At 54.2% G+C, this 21,369-nt stretch overlaps 1 protein-coding gene across 1 annotated transcript in view; it reads left to right on the forward strand.

Annotated features, from left to right (window-relative positions):
• LOC137371810 (unconventional myosin-X-like) overlaps positions 1-21,369 on the forward strand; it is a 518,005-nt gene that overhangs the window by 1,139 nt on the left and 495,497 nt on the right. The window lies entirely within an intron of this gene.

The raw sequence follows: 21,369 nt of genomic DNA on the forward strand, positions 1-21,369 counted from the left end.
GGGAGTGCTGCACTGTCGGAGGGTCAGTACTGAGGGAGTGCTGCACTGTCGGAGGGTCAGTACTGAGGGAGTGCTACATTGTCAGAGGGTCAGGACTGAGGGAGTGCTGCACTGTCGGAGGGTCAGTACTGAGGGAGTGCTACATTGTCGGAGGGTCAGTACTGAGGGAGTGCTACATTGTCAGAGGGTCAGGACTGAGGGAGTGCTGCACTGTCGGAGGGTCAGTACTGAGGGAGTGCTGCACTGTCGGAGGGTCAGTACTGAGGGAGTGCTACATTGTCAGAGGGTCAGGACTGAGGGAGTGCTGCACTGTCGGAGGGTCAGTACTGAGGGAGTGCTACATTGTCGGAGGGTCAGTACTGAGGGAGTGCTGCACTGTCGGAGGGTCAGTACTGAGGGAGTGCTACATTGTCGGAGGGTCAGTACTGAGGGAGTGCTGCACTGTCGGAGGGTCAGTACTGAGGGAGTGCTACATTGTCGGAGGGTCAGTACTGAGGGAGTGCTGCACTGTCGGAGGGTCAGTACTGAGGGAGTGCTACATTGTCGGAGGGTCAGTACTGAGGGAGTGCTGCACTGTCGGAGGGTCAGTACTGAGGGAGTGCTACATTGTCGGAGGGTCAGTACTGAGGGAGTGCTGCACTGTCGGAGGGTCAGTACTGAGAGAGTGCTGCACTGTCGGAGGGTCAGTACTGAGGGAGTGCTGCACTGTCGGAGGGTCAGTACTGAGGGAGTGCTACATTGTCGGAGGGTCAGTACTGAGGGAGTGCTGCACTGTCGGAGGGTCAGTACTGAGGGAGTGCTGCACTGTCGGAGGGTCAGTACTGAGGGAGTGCTACATTGTCAGAGGGTCAGGACTGAGGGAGTGCTGCACTGTCGGAGGGTCAGTACTGAGGGAGTGCTACATTGTCAGAGGGTCAGTACTGAGGGAGTGCTGCACTGTCGGAGGGTCAGTACTGAGGGAGTGCTACATTGTTGGAGGGTCAGTACTGAGGGAGTGCTGCACTGTCAGAGGGTCAGTACTGAGGGAGTGCTACATTGTCAGAGGGTCAGTACTGAGGGAGTGCTGCACTGTCAGAGGGTCAGTACTGAGGGAGTGCTGCACTGTCGGAGGGTCAGTACTGAGGGAGTGCTACATTGTCGGAGGGTCAGTACTGAGGGAGTGCTGCACTGTCGGAGGGTCAGTACTGAGGGAGTGCTACATTGTCAGAGGGTCAGTACTGAGGGAGTGCTACATTGTCAGAGGGTCAGTACTGAGGGAGTGCTACATTGTCGGAGGGTCAGTACTGAGGGAGTGCTACATTGTCGGAGGGTCAGTACTGAGGGAGTGCTGCACTGTCGGAGGGTCAGTACTGAGGGAGTGCTACATTGTCAGAGGGTCAGTACTGAGGGAGTGCTACACTGTCAGAGGGTCAGTACTGAGGGAGTGCTACATTGTCAGAGGGTCAGTACTGAGGGAGTGCTGCACTGTCGGAGGGTCAGTACTGAGGGAGTGCTACATTGTCAGAGGGTCAGTACTGAGGGAGTGCTGCACTGTCGGAGGGTCAGTACTGAGGGAGTGCTACATTGTCGGAGGGTCAGTACTGAGGGAGTGCTACATTGTCAGAGGGTCAGTACTGAGGGAGTGCTACATTGTCAGAGGGTCAGTACTGAGGGAGCGCTGCACTGTCAGAGGGTCAGTACTGAGGGAGTGCTACATTGTCAGAGGGTCAGTACTGAGGGAGTGCTACATTGTCAGAGGGTCAGTACTGAGGGAGTGCTACATTGTCAGAGGGTCAGTACTGAGGGAGTGCTACACAGTCAGAGGGTCACTACTGAGGGAGCGCTGCACTGTCGAAGGTCCTGAGGATACCATCTTATCAAGAAACGACATCTCTGACTTTACTGTGCTCGGAGTGTCAGTCTGGATTCTGTCCTCAAGTCTCTGAAGTGGATCTAGATCCCAAAACCCAATCTAACTGATGGGTGTGAGTGCGACCCTGAGTTGTGATGGGCCAGACGGCCACAAAATGTTGTGTGGCTTCTCTGATTCTATCCCAGTGATTGGTGGATTGCTCTGTGGAGCAGTAACCCATCCTAACCCATAGTGAGGCATGAATTAGCTCCTGGACCCTGACTCCCTGTATGTTTCCTAATTCCTGTGATAGCATTCAGTAAATGCTCCGAGCTGCTTTTGAATGTGGCTGAGAACGGCAGCTGTTTAAGTGTAGAGCAGGATGTAAGGCATTGTAGATTTTAGAATGTAAACACCAACATCAGAGCCCCAGGGACCCCACCCCCACCCCCCCACCGCCCACTCTCCACTCCCCAATCAAAACTTAGATTCCTTCATCTAACTCATTTATAAATAGAGTGAAAAGCTGAGGCCCCAGAACAGATCACTGGGGGACATCACTGCTCGCATCCTGCCAAGTTGAGCACATACCCATTCTCCTTACTCTCTGTCTTCTACTTCCTAACTAACTTCCTACCTATGTCAATAGGTTGCCTCCAATTTCACTCTCACTGTTGCTGTTTTTTATGCAGAGCCTTACAGAATGCCTTCTGAAAGTCCATATAAATAACATCCGTAGACACTCCCTTATCAACCCTGCTATTTACCTCCTCAAAGAAAATTCAGCGAAGACTGTTAGACATAACTTACCTTTCATAAACCCATACTGGCTCTCTCTGATCAGTTCATTTATCCAAATGCTCAGTCACTCTGCCCCTAATAACAGATTCTATTTACTTCCCCGCAACAGATGTTAGACTAACAGGCCTATAATTTTCGAATGTACCTCACCTGCCTGTCTTAATCGCCTGAACATCTGAAGGATCTGTTAAATAAATTGTAGATCCAATACCATGAGGGGTTGATGGTGCAGTGGAGCTGCTGAGATGTCAAAGTTCATTGAACCTGCAATGGCACCAAAATCCATTTACTGAAAACATGAGAGAAGAACATCCTGCACACAGATCACAGGCTTGAATCACGGATTCAGCAGCATAAATCCCTGCTCAGTGAAAACAGATAAAATAGTGCATGAAAACACAACAGTGAGTGTCAGCATAGGTTAGATACAGAGTAAAACTCCCTGTCCCAATGAAGAATGCAGGAGGGCATCCCAGGAGCAGCACCAGGCATACCTCAAAATGAGGTGTCAGCCTGGTGAAGCTACAACCCAGATTTGCTTGCGTGCCAAACAGCAGATGCAGCAGGTGATAGACAGAACTATGCAATTCTCCAACTAATGGATCAGATCTAAGCTTCGCAGTCCTGCCACATCCAGCCGTGAAGCTATGAAGAGAGGTTGAGTAGATTAGGATTATTTTCATTAGAAAGACGGAGGTTGAGGGGGGACCTGATTGAGGTGTACAAAATCATGAGAGGTATAGACAGGGTGGATAGCAAGAGGCTTTTTCCCAGAGTGGGGGATTCAATTACTAGAGGACACGAGTTCAAAGTGAAAGGGGAAAAGTTTAGGGGGGATATGCGTGGAAAGTTCTTTACGCAGAGGGTGGTGGGTGCCTGGAACGCGTTGCCAGCGGAGGTGGTAGATGCGGGCACGATGGCGTCTTTTAAGATGTATCTAGACAGATACATGAATGGGCAGGAAGAAAAGTGATACAGAACCTTAGAAAATAGGCGACATGTTTAGAGAGAGGATCTGGATCGGCGCAGGCTTGGAGGGCCGAAGGGCCTGTTCCTGTGCTGTAATTATCTTTGTTCTTTGTTCTTTGTTCTTTGAATGGTGGTGGACAATTAAACAACCAACTGGAGGAGGTGGCTCCACTAACATCCCCATCCTCACTGATGGGGGAGCCCAGCACATCAGTGCGAAAGATAAGGCTGAAGCATTTGCAACAATCTTCAGCCAGAAGTGCCGAGTTGATGATCCATCTCGGCCTCCTCCTGAAGTCACCAGCATCACAGATGCCAGATTTCAGCCAATTCGATTCACTCCCCATCACATCAAGAAATGACTGAAGGCACTGGATACTGCAAAGGCTATGGGCCCTGACAATATTCCGGCAATTGTACTGAAGATCTGTGCTGCAGAACGTTCCGCACCCCTAGCCAAGCTGTTCCAGTATAGTTACAACACTGGCATCTACCCAGCAATGTGGAAAATTGCCCAGGTATGTCTTGTACATACAAAACAGGACAAATCCAACCCGGCCAATTACCACCCTATCAGTCTACTCTTAATCATCAGCAAAATGATGGAAGGTGTTATCAACAGTGCCATCAAGCAGCACTCAGACAGCAATAAAAACAGAAAGTGCTGGAAATACTCAGCAGGTCTGGCAGCATCTGTGGAGAGAGAAACAGAGTTAATGTTTCAGGCCTCTGACCTTTCATCAGAAGTGGCAAAGGTTAGAAGTGTAATAGGTTTGAAGCAAGTAAAGCGGGGGTGGGGGAAAAGAGAACAAAAGGGAAGGTGTGTGATAGGACAGAGGGCCGGACAGATTAACTGACAAGGAGGTCTTGGGGCAAAGGCAAAGAGACTGTGCTAATGGTGTTTAGTTTAGTTTAGAGATACAGCACTGAAACAGGCCCTTTGGCCCACCGAGTCTGTGCCGACCATCAACCGCCCATTTATACTAATCCTACACTAATCCCATATTCCTACCACATCCCCACCTGTCCCTATATTTCCCTACCACCTACCTATACTAGTGACAATTTATAATGGCCAATTTACCTATCATCCTGCAAGTCTTTTGGCTTGTGGGAGGAAACCGGAGCACCCGGAGAAAACCCACGCAGACACAGGGAGAACTTGCAAACTCCACACAGGCAGTACCCAGAACTGAACCCGGGTCGCTGGAGCTGTGAGGCTGCGGTGCTAACCACTGTGCCACTGTGCCGTGTGGTGAAAGACAAAGCATTAGTGTCGAGGGAGTGTTAATAACAGAATAATGAGCAGCCCGAGTCAAAAGCATAAACATGAAAAACGAGTAGGCAGGCACATGGTAAAAAAAAAGATAGAACAAGATAAAAGAAAATAAAAATAAAAAGGGGGCAGTCATGCTCTGAAATTATTGAACTCAATGTTCAGTCCGGCAGGCTGTAGTGTGCCTAATCGGTAAATGAGATGCTGTTCTTCGAGCTTGTGTTGATGTTCACTGGAACACTGCAGCAATCCCAGGACAGAGATTTGAGCATGAGAGCAGGGGGGTGTGTTGAAATGGCAAGCAACCGGAAGCTCGGGGTATTTCCAGCATTTCTGCTTTTATTTCAGATTTCCAGCATCCGCAGTATCTTGCTTTTATTTCAGCATTTGACCGAGTATGGCATCAAGGAGCCCTAGCAAAATTGGAGTTAATAGGAATCAGGGGGAAAACTCTCCACTGGTTGGAGTCATACCTAGCGCAAAGGAAGATGGTTGTGGTTGTTGGAGGTCAATCATCGGAGCTCCAGGACATCACTGCAGGAATTCCTCAGGGTAGTGTCCTAGGCCCAACCATCTTCAGCTGCTTCATCAATGACCTTCCTTCAATCATAAGGTCAGAAGTGGGGATGTTCGCAGATGATTGCACAATGTTCAGCACCATTCGTGACTCCTCAGATACTGAAGCAGTCCTTGTAGAAATGCAGCAAGACCTGGACAATATCCAGGCTTGGGTTGATAAGTGGCAAGTAACATTCGTGCCACACAAGTGCCAGGCAATGACCATCTCCAACAAGAGAGAATCTAACCATCTCCCCTTGACATTCAACAGCATTACCATCGCTGAATCCCCCACTATCAACATCCTGGGGGGGTCAGCATTGACCAGAAACTGAACTGGAGTAGCCATATAAATACCGTGGCTACAAAAGCAGGTCAGAGGCCAGGAATCCTGCGGTGAGTAACTCACCTCCTGACTCCCCAAAGCCTGTCCACCATCTACAAGGCACAAGTCAGGAGTGTGATGGAATACTCTCCACTTGCCTGGATGGGTGCAGCTCCAACAACACTCAAGAAGCTCGACACCATCCAGGACAAAGCAGCCCGTTTGATTGGCACCCCATCTACCACCTTAAACACTCCCTCCACCATCGACACACAGTGGCAGCAGTGTGTACCATCTACAAGATGCACTGCAGCAACTCACCAAGACTCCGTAGACAGCACCTTCCAAACTCGCGACCTCTGCCAACGAGAACAGGGGCAGCAAATACATGGGAACACCACCACCTGCAAGTTCCCCTCCAAGTCACACACCATCCTGACTTGGAACTATATCACCGTTCCTTCACTGTCGCTGGGTCAAAATCCTGGAACTCCCTTCCTAACAGCACTGTGGCTGTACCTACCCCACATGGACTGCAGTGGTTCAAGAAGGCAGCTCACCACCACCTTCTCAAGGGCAATTAGGGATGGGCAATAAATGCTGGCCTGGCCAGTGACGCCCACATCCCATGAAAAGAATAAAAGAAAAATTAAACACTCCCAGGGCAGGTGCAGCACAGTGTGGATACAGAGTAAAGCTCCCTCTACATTGTCCCATTACTCTGTATCTAACTCCCGTTTTTTTTTCTTTTTTTCCCCTTCTTTTTCGTATCTAACCCTGTTTTTTTTTTAGGTGGCCTTTATACCCCAGGCCCCTTTTATATATTCTATGTCGAGGGGGCCTTTATTCCTCAGGCCCCCTTTATATACACACTTATATATTTAAAATAACTTTATTAAAAACAGAAATAAACAAAAACTCAAATTAAAATGCCATTCTCGGCGTCGACAATGCACTCCAGTCCCTGCGGTGCCCACCGGTCGCGGAAGGCCTCAAGCATACCGGCGGACACCGCATGCTCCTTCTCCAGGGACACCCGGGCGCGAACGTAACCGCGGAAGAGGGGCAGGCAATCGGGGAGGACTGAACCCCCGACGGCCCGCAACCTGGACCTGTGAATTGCCACCTTGGCCAGGCCCAGGAGCAGACCGACGAGGAGATCCTCCTCCTGGCCCAAGCCCCTCCGCACCGGGTGCCCAAAGATCAGGAGCGTGGGACTGAAGTGCAGCCAGAATTTGAGGAGCAGCCCCTTCAGATACTCAAATAGGGGCTGCAACCTCGCACACTCCATATAAATGTGGAACACGGACTCGTCCAGGCCGCAGAAAGTACAGGTGGCCTGGGAGTCCGTGAACCTACTTAAAAGCCTATTGCACGGGACTGCTCTGTGCAGCACCCTCCACCCCAGGTCCCCGATGTAAAGGGGGAAGACTCCCGCGTAGAGAGACCTCCATCGGGGTTTCCCCTCGCCGCCAGATGGCAACGCGGACCGCCAGGGCGTGTCCGGCCGGCTGACGAGGGCGAGGAAGTGGAGAGTGTGCAGGAGCAGCCCGTACAGGAAACCCCTCCGTGCCGATTGGAATGGCACGGAGGGCATTTCCGAGAGGCGGCTCGGGTTGTGCGGGACCGGCTCCCGAGGAGGGTTTCGGGGCCTGGGTCCGATGAGCAGTTTCAGCCGAGCGGGGGTCAGCTCCGCCGGGATCGCTCTGCACTCCTGAGCCCCCTCGCCACACGCAGTTGAGGGGCGTCCCGGGGGTTTCGGCTACTCCTCCGCCCGCCGGAGTCAGCCGCCTGGACAGCCGAGGCGCTCTCCTCCGCCGGCGGGGGAGCGCCCTGACTGGAGGCGACCATGTTCCAGACTCGGAAAAGATCCCGGTAAAAGACAGGCAACTCCCTCAGAGAGGCGCGGCTAACGGACTCCACCGGGAGCTGCGTGTCGTCTTGAAGGCAGTGACACTGGCGGAAAAAATACGTCGCCAGCGCACACCATCTGGGAGGACGCTCGACGGACAGGTATCTCTGCAGGGTCCGAAGGCGGAGAGTCGCAGCCTGGGTGCGGACGCACACCAGCGACTGACCGCCCTCCTCGATCGGGAGTCTCAGGACCACGGCAGAGACCCAGTGTTTCCTCTTGCCCCAGAAGAAATCGACAAGTTTCTTCTGGATCTTGGTGGCAAATACAGGGGGCGGGGCCAAAGTGACCAACTGGTACCACAGCATGGAGGCCACCAGTTGGTTTATGACCAACGCTCGGCCCCTGTAGGAAAGCACTCGGAGCAGTCCTGTCCAGCGCCCCAGCCGAGCGGTGACTTTCGCCTCCAACTCCTGCCAGTTTGCCGGCCAGGCTTCCTCAGCGGGGCTAAGGTGGACTCCCAGATAGAGGAGGTGCGTGGTGCTCCACGCAAAAGGTGTCATCTCCTCCGGCAGGGAGTCCACCCGCCACTGACCAACCAGGAGTCCGGAACATTTCTCCCAATTGATCCTCGCGGAGGACGCGGCAGAAAAGGTCTGCTGGCAGTCGCGCATCCTCCGCAAGTCAACGGGATCTGTGATTGTGAGGAGCACGTCGTCGGCGTAAGCCGAGAGGACGACCCGCATGGCCGGCTCGCGCAGAGCCAATCCCGTCAACCTCCTGCGAAGCAGGCACAGGAAGGGCTCCACGCAGATGGTATACAATTGGCCGGACATGGGGCACCCCTGACGCACTCCTCTCCCAAATCGAAGGGGCGCCGTCAAGGACCCGTTAACTTTGACTAGACACTCTGCGGCGGTGTATAAAAGTCGGGCCCGGGCCACAATATGCGGCCCGAGTCCGAAAGCGCGCAGAGTCCCGAAAAGGTAATCGTGATCCACCCTGTCGAACGCCTTCTCCTGATCGAGGGAGAGAAAGGCGACCGACTGACCAGTCCTCTGGGAAAGATGGATCAGGTCCCGGACCAGATGGATGTTGTCCTGGATGGACCGGCCCGGGACCGTGTAGGACTGGTCGGGGTGGATCATGTGGGCCAGCACGGAGCCCAGGCGGGTAGACATAGCCCGGGCAAAGATCTTATAATCCGTGCTGAGGAGGGAGACCGGACGCCAGTTTTTAAGCAGGCGGAGATCGCCCCTCTTCGGCAGCAGGACGATGACCGCCCTGCGCCACGAGAGGGGCATCTCCCCGGTCGCCAGGCTTTCCCCCAGGACCCGCGCGTAATCGTCCCCCAGGACATCCCAGAACGCCCTGAGGAACTCCACGGTCAACCCATCCAGCCCTGGGGATTTGCCCCTCGAGAGCTGGTGGAGGGCGCCAGTCAGCTCCGCCAACGTGAGTGGAGCCTCCAATCCTTCGGCGCCCTCCGGGCTGACCTGCGGCAGGTCCTCCCACAAAACTCTGCACGTATCCTCGCTGGACGGATCCGGAGAGAACAACGCACTGTATTAAGTCCGGACCAGGAGGCCCATTCCCTCCGGATCCGTGATGGAGGATCCGTCGTCGGCCAGCAGCTCGACGAGCTGCTTACGGACCCCCCGCCATTTTTCCAGCGAGTAGAAGAAGGGTGAGGCGCGGTCCAAATCTTCCAGGATCTGGATCCGCGACCTCACGTACGCGCCTCGGGACCCTATGAGCTGCAGGTCCCTCAGCGCGCCCTTCTTCTCTTTATACGCCTGCCACAGGGCCGGGTCCGCGACGGCATGACCGAGGCGGGACTCCAAGTCGAGCACCTCCCTCTCAAGGCGCCCGATCTCGGCTTCCCGCCTCTTGGTCGACCCCTTCGCGTACTCCTGACAGAAGACGCGGATGTGAGTCTTGCCCACATCCCACCATAGCCTCAAGGAGGGGAAGCCCCCCTGCTTCCTTCTCCAGTCGGCCCAGAATCGACAGAACGAGTCCCGAAATCGCACGTCCTCCAGCAGCCGGTTGTTAAAGTGCCAGTACGCGGACCCCGCCCGCATGCGGAGCGGAGTGAACTCCGCCCACACCAGGCGGTGGTCCGAGCACGGCACCAGCCGCATGGAGGCCGCCGAGACACGGGAGACGTACACCTGCGAAATGTAGAGGCGGTCGATTCGGGACACTCCCCCTCCTCCAGACCTCCACGTGAAGGCGCTGGAGCCGGGATGGAGATTCCGCCAGACGTCCACCAAGTTAAGGGAGCTGATCAGTCCCCTCAACTTCTCCACTGACGCTTGGCCGCGCTGGGGACCGGAGCGATCCCCCACCTCGAGGGTGCAGTTAAAATCCCCCCCGAGGATGATGCACTCGCCGCTATCGATGGAGCTCAAGAGAGCGGACACTTCTTCAAAGAAGCGCGCTTGCAACGCGCCGGGCCTGGGCGCGTACACGTTCACAAAGTGGAGCGGCACACTACCCAGGCGAACGGCGAGGTGGAGCGAGCGGCCCGGCACTAGCTCCTTGACCCCCAAGATCTCTGGCTGAAAAGTCGGGGCCAACAAGATAGCCACCCCACTAGAAATAGGGGTGAGGTGACTCATGTAGACCCCACCCTGCCACTCCAGGAGCCAGGTGGCTTCGTCTCCCATACGGTGTGGGTTTCCTGCAGGAAGCTCACCGCGTATCTCCCTTCCCTAAGGACTGAGAGATTGTGAAATCTGCGGTGAGCCCCTCTGCTACCGTTGATGTTGAGGCTGGCTATGGTTATCTTCATGTCAAAGGTACTTAAAACCCGTCACCAACAGCTCACTGTGAGGAGGGAGTGGAAGTGCACCTGGCCCTCCACTCCCCCAGCAACCCATTGAGGAACACATTAAAACGGCGCCTCTCAACCAGTTTCACGTCCGCGCGCTTGCCCGCTTTCTTCAGGGCGGCACGGACGGACTGTATGATCAGCGCCAGATTCGACCAATGGTCGAGGGCCAGCTGAACTTTATTGCGACAACCCCTGCAAGCCGCGAGGAAATCCCGGAGTTCCGCCGTGGGGATGAGAGAAGATTCGGTGGGAGGCACGAGGGACTCCACCACCTCACTGGCGATGGAATCAAGATCATCCTCCGTGCCCCGCACCGAATCCCCATCCTCCTCCAGGTTGTCACCGCCAGTGGCCGACACATCTACCACACACTATGGGGCGGACGTCCCGGCCGCGCCAGCTGGTCCCGCCTCCGTCACGATCCCACCCCCAGGATCGATGGCGGAGGAGTCCTCTCTGGGTTCTATTGTGAAACTGGAGCCTGTAGGCACCAGCGGTTCAGGAACCCCCTCCACCTCCGTCCCCAGGCCAATGAGTGGTCCAGGGGAGACAGAAGTTCCGGGCTCCGGGAAACCAGCCGGAGCCGAGACTGGAGGCGGAGGGAGGAGGCTATCTCCTGCTCCGCCAGCACCCACAGGCCCAGCAGATGGGGCAGCATTCTCAGTTATAACTGGGTCGGTGTCTCCTGGTTGGTGGTGGACTCCGGCTGGGAGGCCTGACCCTCTGGGGCCTCGCCCTCCCCTTCATTCAGGGCACCCGACCCAGTAGCAGTGGCAGAATGGGCGGCGTCCCCAGGCTCCCCCACCACAAGCAGGGCCCCACTTACTCCTTCAGGAGGGGCCTCAAGTACCGGGGCCTTCCCCTCCCCTCCATCCTGAGGAATAGAGTGCTCCTGCCCGGACTTTGCAGCCTTGGTGGTGGCGGTAGGGGAAACCTGGGGACCCGAAACAGGAGACAGCTCCCTCCAACAGATGGGCCCTGCGCCTCAGGGCCCCTTGTTACCTCTGTGGAGGGGTGCCTTCTCCTCTTTTTCCCAGTTGTGTGCGGAGGCTCAGAGACGTCCATATCATCAGAGGCCTCCACCTCCACACTCTCCTTTTTTTTTATTCACCCTGGGCCTGAGCCCAGCCCTGGGGCAAGTTGACTTCCCGAGATCGGGCCTTGGGCTGAGCTCAGGCTCGGGTAGTGTCACGGTGTCCAGGGGACGCGCCTCTCTATGTTTATTTCTCCTCCCCGCCTTCCTTCCACTTGGACGGTCACCCCCCTCCCTGCCGGAGGCCATGAAAACCACAGCCTCCGGTACCGACTGAATGGTATCTGGTGGTGGTGTAGGGGGGGTGGGAGGAGGTGCAGCGTCGCCACCCTGGGCCGCCGAGTTGGAGTTGGCAGCCGGGAGGTTGGGGCAGTTCTTACGAACATGCCCCACCCCCTTACAGACATGGCACCGCACCCCGTCCAAGGTCCAGAAGACGCAGTAGGCCGTTCCCTGGAATTCTACATAAAAGTTGCCCTCTGTCACCTCCTCCCGCGCCAGCTGCATGAATAACTGGCGGCGGAAGGAGTACACGTGTCGGAGGCTGTTCTCCCGAAGACCGAGCGGGACTGGGGTGAGCCCCGTCTTTACCTCCCCCAGATGGTGCAGGTGGGGAAGGAGGAGCTCACCAGGAATGAAGGGCAGGACATTGGATAGAATGAGCCTTTGCGCAGTGGCCTCCAGGGGGTCAACTGGCAGAAAGGTCCCGCCCACAGTGAGCCCCTTGCTCAGAGCCAGGGACACCGCCCGCTCGGTCTTCAGGAAAAACACCGCCTTCCCGTACATTTTAGAGGCTGCAACAATGGCCGAAGGGCCGACAACCTCGGCCATTGCTTTCACGCATGCCTCGATAGTCATGTTCGGGTGGACCTAGCTCTTGACCCCATGCTTCGATGTTAATAAAGCAAACGGTGACGGGGCAACAGGTGCAGCTGCAGCAGCCGCAGCAGCATATGAACGGGAAGGCCCCGCCACCGGCGAAGAGGGGCTTGCCATGGGGTCGCAGAGCTACGTCCACCCCCAAGAAACAAAGCACACAACAGTTTTCTTAAACACAAACAATATGATGGGGGAGGGGGGGATGGGAATAGAGGAGGATAGGGCTGAAAAGGACAAGGAGAGGAGAGGATAGGTGGCCGAGTGATGGAAGAGAGAGAACAGCTGCAAGGATGTTACACTTCAATTGGTGGTTGGAGCACCTTCCTGCAGAGTCGACACTCCACTCTTCCAGTTAGGGGAGGGTTCTTCGCCCGGGTCGGTTAGAGCCGCCCGGTTCTCTCCCTTTTCTGTTGTTGTGTAAGGATTTTCTTCAGCCGGGCAGCTCCAGCCGTCCCGAGCCACACAGTTGGGGGTGGGGAGGGAGCCCCTTTTGTGCAGGATGGCAGATAAACACAAGAGCTAGTACAGGGGCTCCCGATAGAATTTGGCAGCCCCACCCCTGGATCTTCCGGTGCCTTCTCCCTCCCCCAACAGTCCAAACAACCAACAGTTCTCTGGTGCTCCAACACCCACCTCTCCAAAATGACTTGCAGGTCTTCTTAATCGTTGAAAAAGTGTAACAGTTCCTCAGCAAATGCAGCTGTCTCCACTCTATAGTCACCTCTTTGCAGTTATTCCACTCTCCTCTCCCCAGTTGCTGCAGTCTCCACTCTCCACTCTGCAATTGCTGCAACACAGGTGCAGCTGCTCCCCCTGATTGCTGGCAGGAAGTGCTCCAAATTGACCAGCCAATCCCAGTGCTGTACCTGTCCTGGGAGTGTTTGAACAAAGAACAAAGAGAACAAAGAACAGTACAGCACAGGAACAGGCCATTTGGCCCTCCAAGCCTGCACTGATCTTGATGCCTGTCTAAACTAAAACCTTCTGCACTTCCGGGGCCCATCCCTCTATTCCCTTCCTATTCATATATTTGTCAAGATGTCTCTTAAACGTCGCTATCGTATCTGCTTCCACCACCTCCCCTGGCAGCAAGTTCCAGGCACTCACCACCCTCTGTGTAAAGAACTTGCCTCGCACATCCCCTCTAAACTTTTCCCCTCGCACCTTAAACCTATGTCCCCTAGTAACTGACTCTTCCACCCTGGGAAAAAGCTTCTGACTATCCACTCTGTCCATGCCGCTTATAACTTTGTAAACCTCTATCATGTCGCCCCTCCACCTCCGTCGTTCCAGTGAAAACAATCCGAGTTTATCCAACCTCTCCTCATAGCTAATGCCATCCAGACCAGGCAACATCCTGGTAAACCTCTTCTGTACCCTCTCCAAAGCCTCCATGTCCTTCTGGTAGTGTGGCGACCAGAATTGCACACAATATTCTAAGTGTGGCCTAACTAAGGTTCTGTGTTTGATGGGGACAGTCTATATTTTGAAATACTCTCCTGTGTGTTTCTGCTGTGTTTGGGCTTTTAAGCAGGAGATGGACATCTCACATTGAGAGGCTCATCGCAGTATCTCAGTGGAGACACGGATCCCAATTTTGTTGTCATTCAATCCCTGATCCCTGGTTTAGGAATGTTACCAATTATCGGACTGGAAGGACACTTCCTGTCTCTGCAGTCCCTTGTGACTCTCAGCAGGTTTAGAGAGAGGCCATTAATAGCAGCCATTAGCTTGCATCCCATTCACTGGAGTCTGTTAATGTTATTTATTGATGAGCAGTCTGCTGTATTCATCACAATCAGATTAAGACAGAGCGGGGCAGTATCAGGGTGCAGTCTCAGAGGGAGGTGACACCCAGCACTGAGGGCAGGTCACAATAAACCTCCAGCAAACTTCAGTTTCCCAAACTGTCGCTGGGTCCAGGCCAAGTTTACTGATCCCAGCCTGGCTGCTACTGAGTCAAACATAGAATCACAAACACCCAGGTTTCAGCCCAGTCTGGCACAGACTGTGTGCAATGAGATTGATTGGGGTATAAGATAGAGAGAGAGAGAGAGAAAGAAAATGAGACAGAGTGACAAAGAGACAGAGAGAGAGAGACAGACAGACAGACCGACAGAGAGAGACATAGAGACAGAGAGACAGAGCGAGTGAGTGAGAGAGAGATAGACAGAGACAGAGAGAGAGAGAGAGAGAGAGAAACAGAGAGAGAGAGACAGAGAGTGAGAGAGAAAGAAAGAAAATGAGACAGAGTGACAAAGAGAGAGAGAGCGAGACATAGAGAGAGAGACAGACAGACAGACCGACAGAGAGAGACATAGAGACAGAGAGACAGGCAGACACAATGAGAGTGTGAAAAAGAAACAGACTGACCGACAGAGACAGAGACAGAGAGAGTGAGAGAGAGACAGACATAGAGACAGAGAGCGACAGAGACACAGAGAGAGGGAGAGACAGAGAGAGGGAGAGACAGAGGGCGAGAGAGAGACAGAGAGTGAGAGACAGACACAAAGAGAGTGAGAGAGAGAGAGAGACAGACAGACAGTGAAAGGGAGACGGAGAGTGAGAGAGAGAGGAGCGACAGACACAGACAGAGTGAGAGAGAGAGAGACATAGAGACAGAGAGCGACAGAGACACAGAGAGAGGGAGAGACAGAGAGAGGGAGAGACAGAGGGCGAGAGAGAGACAGAGAGTGAGAGACAGACACAAAGAGAGTGAGAGACAGACAGACAGACCGACAGTGACAGAGAGGCAGAGAGAGAGAGTGAAAGAGAGAGACAGAGACAGAGAGATACAGAGAGAGAGACAGAGAGTGAGAGACAGACACAAAGAGAGTGAGAGAGAGAGAGAGACAGACAGACAGTGAAAGGGAGACGGAGAGTGAGAGAGAGAGGAGCGACAGACACAGACAGAGTGAGAGAGAGAGAGACAGACCGACAGAGAGACAGAGGCAGGGAGAGAGACACACACACACAAATAGAGAGCGAGAGAGACAGAACGAGACAGAGAGATAGAGCGAAACAGAAACAGACAGAGACAGAGACGGAGAGAGACAGAGTGACAGACAAAGAGAGAAAGAGACATGGAGGCAGAGAGACAAAGAGAGAGAAAGAGACAGAGACACAGAGACAGAGCAAGAGAGAGAGACAGAGAGAGAGAGAGAGTCATAGAATCATACAGTTATACAGCACAGAAACATGTCCTTCAGCCCAACGTGTCTGTGCTGACCATCAAGCACCCATCAATTCTAATACCATTTTCCCACACTTGGTCTTGTATGCTATGGCGTTTCAAGTAAAGGTCTGCAAAGGAAACCCGACCCAGCCCGAATGCTGAAGCCAGAAGCCCGACCTGACCCTACCCAGACGCACGATGTCGGGTCTGTAGGTATCAGGTCGGGTAGCAGGTCTTTACATCAGAACATGGGGAAATGCCAGCTACCCGACCCCGACAGGACCTGACCCCGACCCCGACAGGACCCCGACCCCGACAGGACCCGACCCCGACCCCAACAGGACCCGACCCCGACCCCAACAGGACCCTGACCCCGACCCCGACAGGACCCTGACCCCAACAGGACCCGACCCCGACCCCGACAGGACCCGACCCCGACCCCAACAGGACCCGACCCCAACAGGACCCCGACCCCGACAGCACCCGACCCCGACAGCACCCGACCCCGACAGGACCCGACCCCGACCCTGACAGGACCCGACCCCGACAGGACCCGACCCCGACCCCAACAGGACCCTGACCCCGACAGGACCCGACCCTGACCCTGACAGGACCCGACCCTGACCCCGACAGGACCTGACCCCGACCCCAACAGGACCCCGACCCCGACAGGACCCGACCCCGACAGGACCCGGTCCCGACCCCAACAGGACCCGACCCCGACCCCGACAGGACCCGACCCTGACAGGACCCGACCCCGACCCCGACAGGACCTGACCCCGACCCCAACAGGACCCCGACCCCGACAGGACCCGACCCCGACCCCGACAGGACCTGACCCCGACCCCAACAGGACCCCGACCCCGACAGGACCCGACCCCAACAGGACCCGACCCTGACCCCGACAGGACCTGACCCCGACCCCAACAGGACCCCGACCCCGACAGGACCCGACCCCGACCCCGACAGGACCTGACCCCGACCCCAACAGGACCCCGACCCCGACAGGACCCGACCCCGACCCCGACAGGACCCGACCCTGACAGGACCCGACCCCGACAGGACCCGGTCCCGACCCCGACAGGACCCGACCCCGACCCTGACAGGACCCGACCCCGACAGGACCCGACCCCGACCCCGACAGGACCCGACCCCGACAGGACCCGACCCCAACCCCGACAGGACCCGACCCCGACCCCAACAGGACCCGACCCTGACACCGACAGGACCTGACCCCGACCCCAACAGGACCCCGACCCTGACAGGACCCGACCCCGACAGGACCCGGTCCCGACCCCAACAGGACCCGACCCCGACCCCGACAGGACCCGACCCTGACAGGACCCGACCCCGACAGGACCCGGTCCCGACCCCAACAGGACCCGACCCCGACCCCGACAGGACCCGACCCCGACAGGACCCGACCCCGACAGGACCCGACCCCGACCCTGACAGGACCCGACCCCGACAGGACCCGACCCCGACCCCGACAGGACCCGACCCCGACAGGACCCGACCCCGACCCCAACAGGACCCGACCCCGACCCCGACAGGACCCGACCCCGACCCCGACAGGACCCGACCACGTGTCTGGTTCGGGTTGGGTTGGGTTTCTTTTGCAGACCTTTGGTTTCAAGTGCTCATCTAAATACTTAAATGTTGTGAGGGTTCCTGCCTCTACCACCCCTTCAGACAGTGCGTTCCAGATTCCAACCACCCTCTGGGTGAAATTTATTTTCCTCAAATCCCCTCTAAACCTCATGCACCTTACCTTAAATATGTGATCCCTGGTTATTGACCCCTCCGCTAAGGGAAAAAGCTTCTTCCTATCTAACCTATCAATGCCCGTCATAATTTTGCATACCTCAATCATGTCCCCCCTCAGCCTTCTCTGCTCTAAAGAAAACAAGCCTAGGCTTTTCAGTCTCTCTTCATAGCTGAAATGCTCCAGCCCAGGCAACATCCTGGTGAATCTCCTCTGCACCCTCTCCAGTGTAATCACATCCTTCCTATAGTGTGGTGCCCAGAACTGTACACAGTACTCCAGCTGTGGCCTAACTAGCATTTTATACAGCTTCACCATAACCTCCCTGCTCTTATATTCTCTGCCTTGGCTAATAAAGGCAAGTATCCCATATGCCTTCCTCATCACATCCACCTGTGCTGCTGCCTTCAGTGATCTATGGACAAGTACACCAAGGTCCCTCTGACCCTCTGTACTTCCTAGGGTCCTACCATCCATTGGATAGTCCCTTGCCTTGTTGTTCCTCCCAAAATGCATCACCTCACACTTCTCAGGATTAAATTCCATTTGCCACTGCTCCGCCCATCTTACCAGCCCATCTATATCGTCCTGTAATCTAAGGCTTTCCTCCTCACTATTCACAACACCACCAATTTTCATGTCATCTGCGAACTTACTAATCATACCTCCTATATTCACGTCTAAATCATTAATGTACACTACAAACAGCAAGGGTCCCAGCACCGATCCCTGTGGTACACCACTGGTCACAGGCTTCCAATCGTAAAAACAACCCTCGACCATCACCCTCTGCCTCCTGCCACTAAGCCAATTTTGCCAAATTGCCCTGGATCCCATGGGCTCTGACCTTCTTAACCAATCTCCCATGCGGGACCTCATCAAAAGCCTCACTGAAGTCCATGTAGACTACATCAACTGCTTTACCCTCATCTATACATCTAGTCACCGCCTCAAAAAATTCAATCTAGTTTATTAGACATGATCTCCCCCTGACAAAGCCATGCTGACTATCCCTGATTAATCCCTGCCTCTCCAAGTGGAGATTAATCCTGTCTCTCAGAATTTTTTCCTATAGTTTCCCAACCACTGATGTTAGACTCACCGGCCTGTAATTACCTGGTTTATCCCTGCTACCCTTCTTGAATAATGGTACCGCATTCGCTGTCCTCCAGTCCTCTGGTACCTCTCCTGTGGCCAGAGAGGATTTGAAAATTTGTGTCAGAGCCCCTGCTATCTCCTCCCTTGCCTCACATAACAGCCTGGGATACATCTCATCTGGGCCTGGGGATTGATCCACTTTTAAGCCCACTAAAACAGCTAATACTTCCTCCCTTTCAATGTTAATATGTTCAAGTATATCACAATCCCCCTCCCTGATCTCTACACCTACATCGTCCTTCTCCATAGTGAACACAGATGAAAAGTAATCATTTAAAACCTCACCTTTGTCCTCCGGCTCCACACACAGATTGCCACTTTGGTCCCTAATGGGCCCTACTCTTTCCCTGGTTATCATCTTTCCCTTAATATACTTATAAAATGCCTTGGGATTTTCCTTTATCTTGCCCGCCAGTGATTTTTCATGTCCCCTCGTCGCTCTCCTAATTACTTTTTTAAGTGCCACCCTACACTTTCTATACTCCTCTAGGGTCTCTGCTGTTTTCAGCGCTCTGAATCTGCCATAAGCCTCTTTTTATTCCTGATCCAATCCTCTATATCCCTTGACATCCAGAGTTCCCTGGACTTGTGGGTCCTACCCTTCACCTTAATAGGAACATGTTGGCTCTGAACTCTCACTATTTCCTCTTTGAATGATTCCCACTGGTCTGATGTAGACTTTCCTACAAGTAGCTGCTCCCAGTCCACTTTAGCCAGATTCTGATTTATCATATTGAAATCTGCCTTCCACCAATTCAGTACCTTTATTTCTGGTCCATCTTTGTCCTTTTCCATAACTACCTTAAATCTTCCAGAGTTATGGTCACTATCCCCGAAATGCTCTCCCACTGACACTTCTACCACTTGACCGACTTCATTCCCTAGGATTAGGTCCAGTACTGCCCCTTCTCTTATAGGACTATCTACGTACTGGCTCAAAAAGCTCTCCTGGATGCATTTTAAGAATTCTGCCCCCTTTAAGCCTTTTGCACTAAGACTATCCCAGTTGATATTGGGGAAGTTGAAATCCCCTACTATTATTACCCTATTATTTTTACACCTCTCTGAGATTTGCCTACATATCTGCTCCTCTATCTCTCCCTGAATGTTTGGAGGCCTGTAGTACACTCCCAGCCAAGTGATTAACCCCTTTTTGTTTTTAAGTTCTACCCATATGGCCTCATTTGAGGAACCTTCTAAGATATCATCCCTCCTTACTGCAGTAATTGTCTCCTTGATCAACAGTGCAATACCACCTCCTCTTGTACCCCCTCCCCTGTCTCGCCAGAAGATTCTATACCCTGGAATATTGAGCTGCCAGTCCTGCCCCTCCATCAACCATGTCTCGGAGATAACAATAATATCATAATCCCATGTGTTAATCAACACCCTCAATTCATCTGCCTTACTAGTAGGACTCCTTACATTAAAATAGATGCAATCCAGCCTTGTATTTTTCCCTTGTACCTTAACAGGTCTATATTTGCTCTGCCTTCCAGACTGACTCAGTTTCTCTTCTATATTTGACTGTGCATCACCCCCTACTGTAACTCCACTCTGTATCCCATCCCCCTGCCAAATTAGTTTAAACCCACCCCAACAGCACGAGCAAACCTCCCAGCAAGGATCTTGGTCCCGTTCTGGTTCAGGTGCAACCCGTCCAACTTGTACAGGTCCCACCTTCACCAGAAACAATCCCAGTGATTCAGGAAACTAAAGCCCTCCCTCCTGCACCACCTCCTCAGTCACGCATTCATCTACTCTGTCCTCCTATTTCTATACTCACTCGCACGTGGCACCGGGAGTAATCCAGAGATTACAACCTTTGAGGTCCTGCTTTTTAATCTGCTGCCTAGCTCCCTTGCACCAGGGAGGCAACATGCTATCCTGGAATCATGTCTGCGACCACAGAAACGCCTATCTGTTCCTCTAACCATAGAATCCCTGACCACTATTGCCACCTTGTCACTTTTTGTTTCCAACCCAGCATAGCTGAGTCAGCCATGACATTCCGGTCATGACTCTCGGTGCATTCTCCAGAGGAACCCCCTCTCCCGTCGGTACTCAGAACTGAATACCGGTTAGAAAGTGGAATGTCCTCTGGGGACTCCTGCACTACCTGCCCTGACTTCTTTGTCCGTCCAGCAGCCACCCAGTCACCCCCAACTGTGCTTGCTTAGGCACTGGCTTGACTACCTCCTGAAACCACGTAGTCCTCCACCTCATGGATGTGCCACAGTGACTCCAGCCGCTGCTCGAGCTCCAAAACCTGAAGCTCAAGCTTCTGCAACCGGAGACGATTTCTGCAAACATGTTCGCCAAGGTCACATGGCACGTCCACGACTTCCCACATTGCACAGAAGGTACATTCCGCTTGGCCAAGCTGCCCTGTCATTACTAACTTAACTTACCAGCTATTTACAATCAACTTTTATCCCCTGTACCTTTGAGGCTGAGAAAGAAAAAGACCAAAGAGCACCTTCCACCAGCGTGATCTTGCGCAGAGTGACGGGGCGCGGAGTGGCAGGCAGTGTGACAGTGTGCAATGTGACGGGGCACAGAGTGACAGGGAGTGAGACAGCGCAGTGTGACAGTGTGACAGTGTGCTGTGTGATGGGGCGCAGTGCGACGGGGCGCAAGAGTGACAGTGTGCAGTGTGACGGGGCGCAGAGTGACAGGGAGTGAGACATGGCAGTGTGACGGGGCGCAGTGTGACGGGGCGCAGTGTGACGGGGCGCAGTGTGATGGGGCGCAGTGTGATGGGGTGCAAGAGTGACAGTGTGCAGTGTGTCGGGATACAGTGTGCAGTGTGACGGGGCGCAGTGTGACGGGGCGCAGAGTGACGGGGCGCAGAGTGATGGGGCGCAGTGTGACGGGATGCAGTGTGACGGGGCGCAGTGTGACGGGG

The sequence above is a fragment of the Heterodontus francisci genome, chromosome 7, assembly GCF_036365525.1.
Source record: "Heterodontus francisci isolate sHetFra1 chromosome 7, sHetFra1.hap1, whole genome shotgun sequence".
In the NCBI taxonomy this organism is placed as follows: Eukaryota; Metazoa; Chordata; class Chondrichthyes; order Heterodontiformes; family Heterodontidae; genus Heterodontus; species Heterodontus francisci.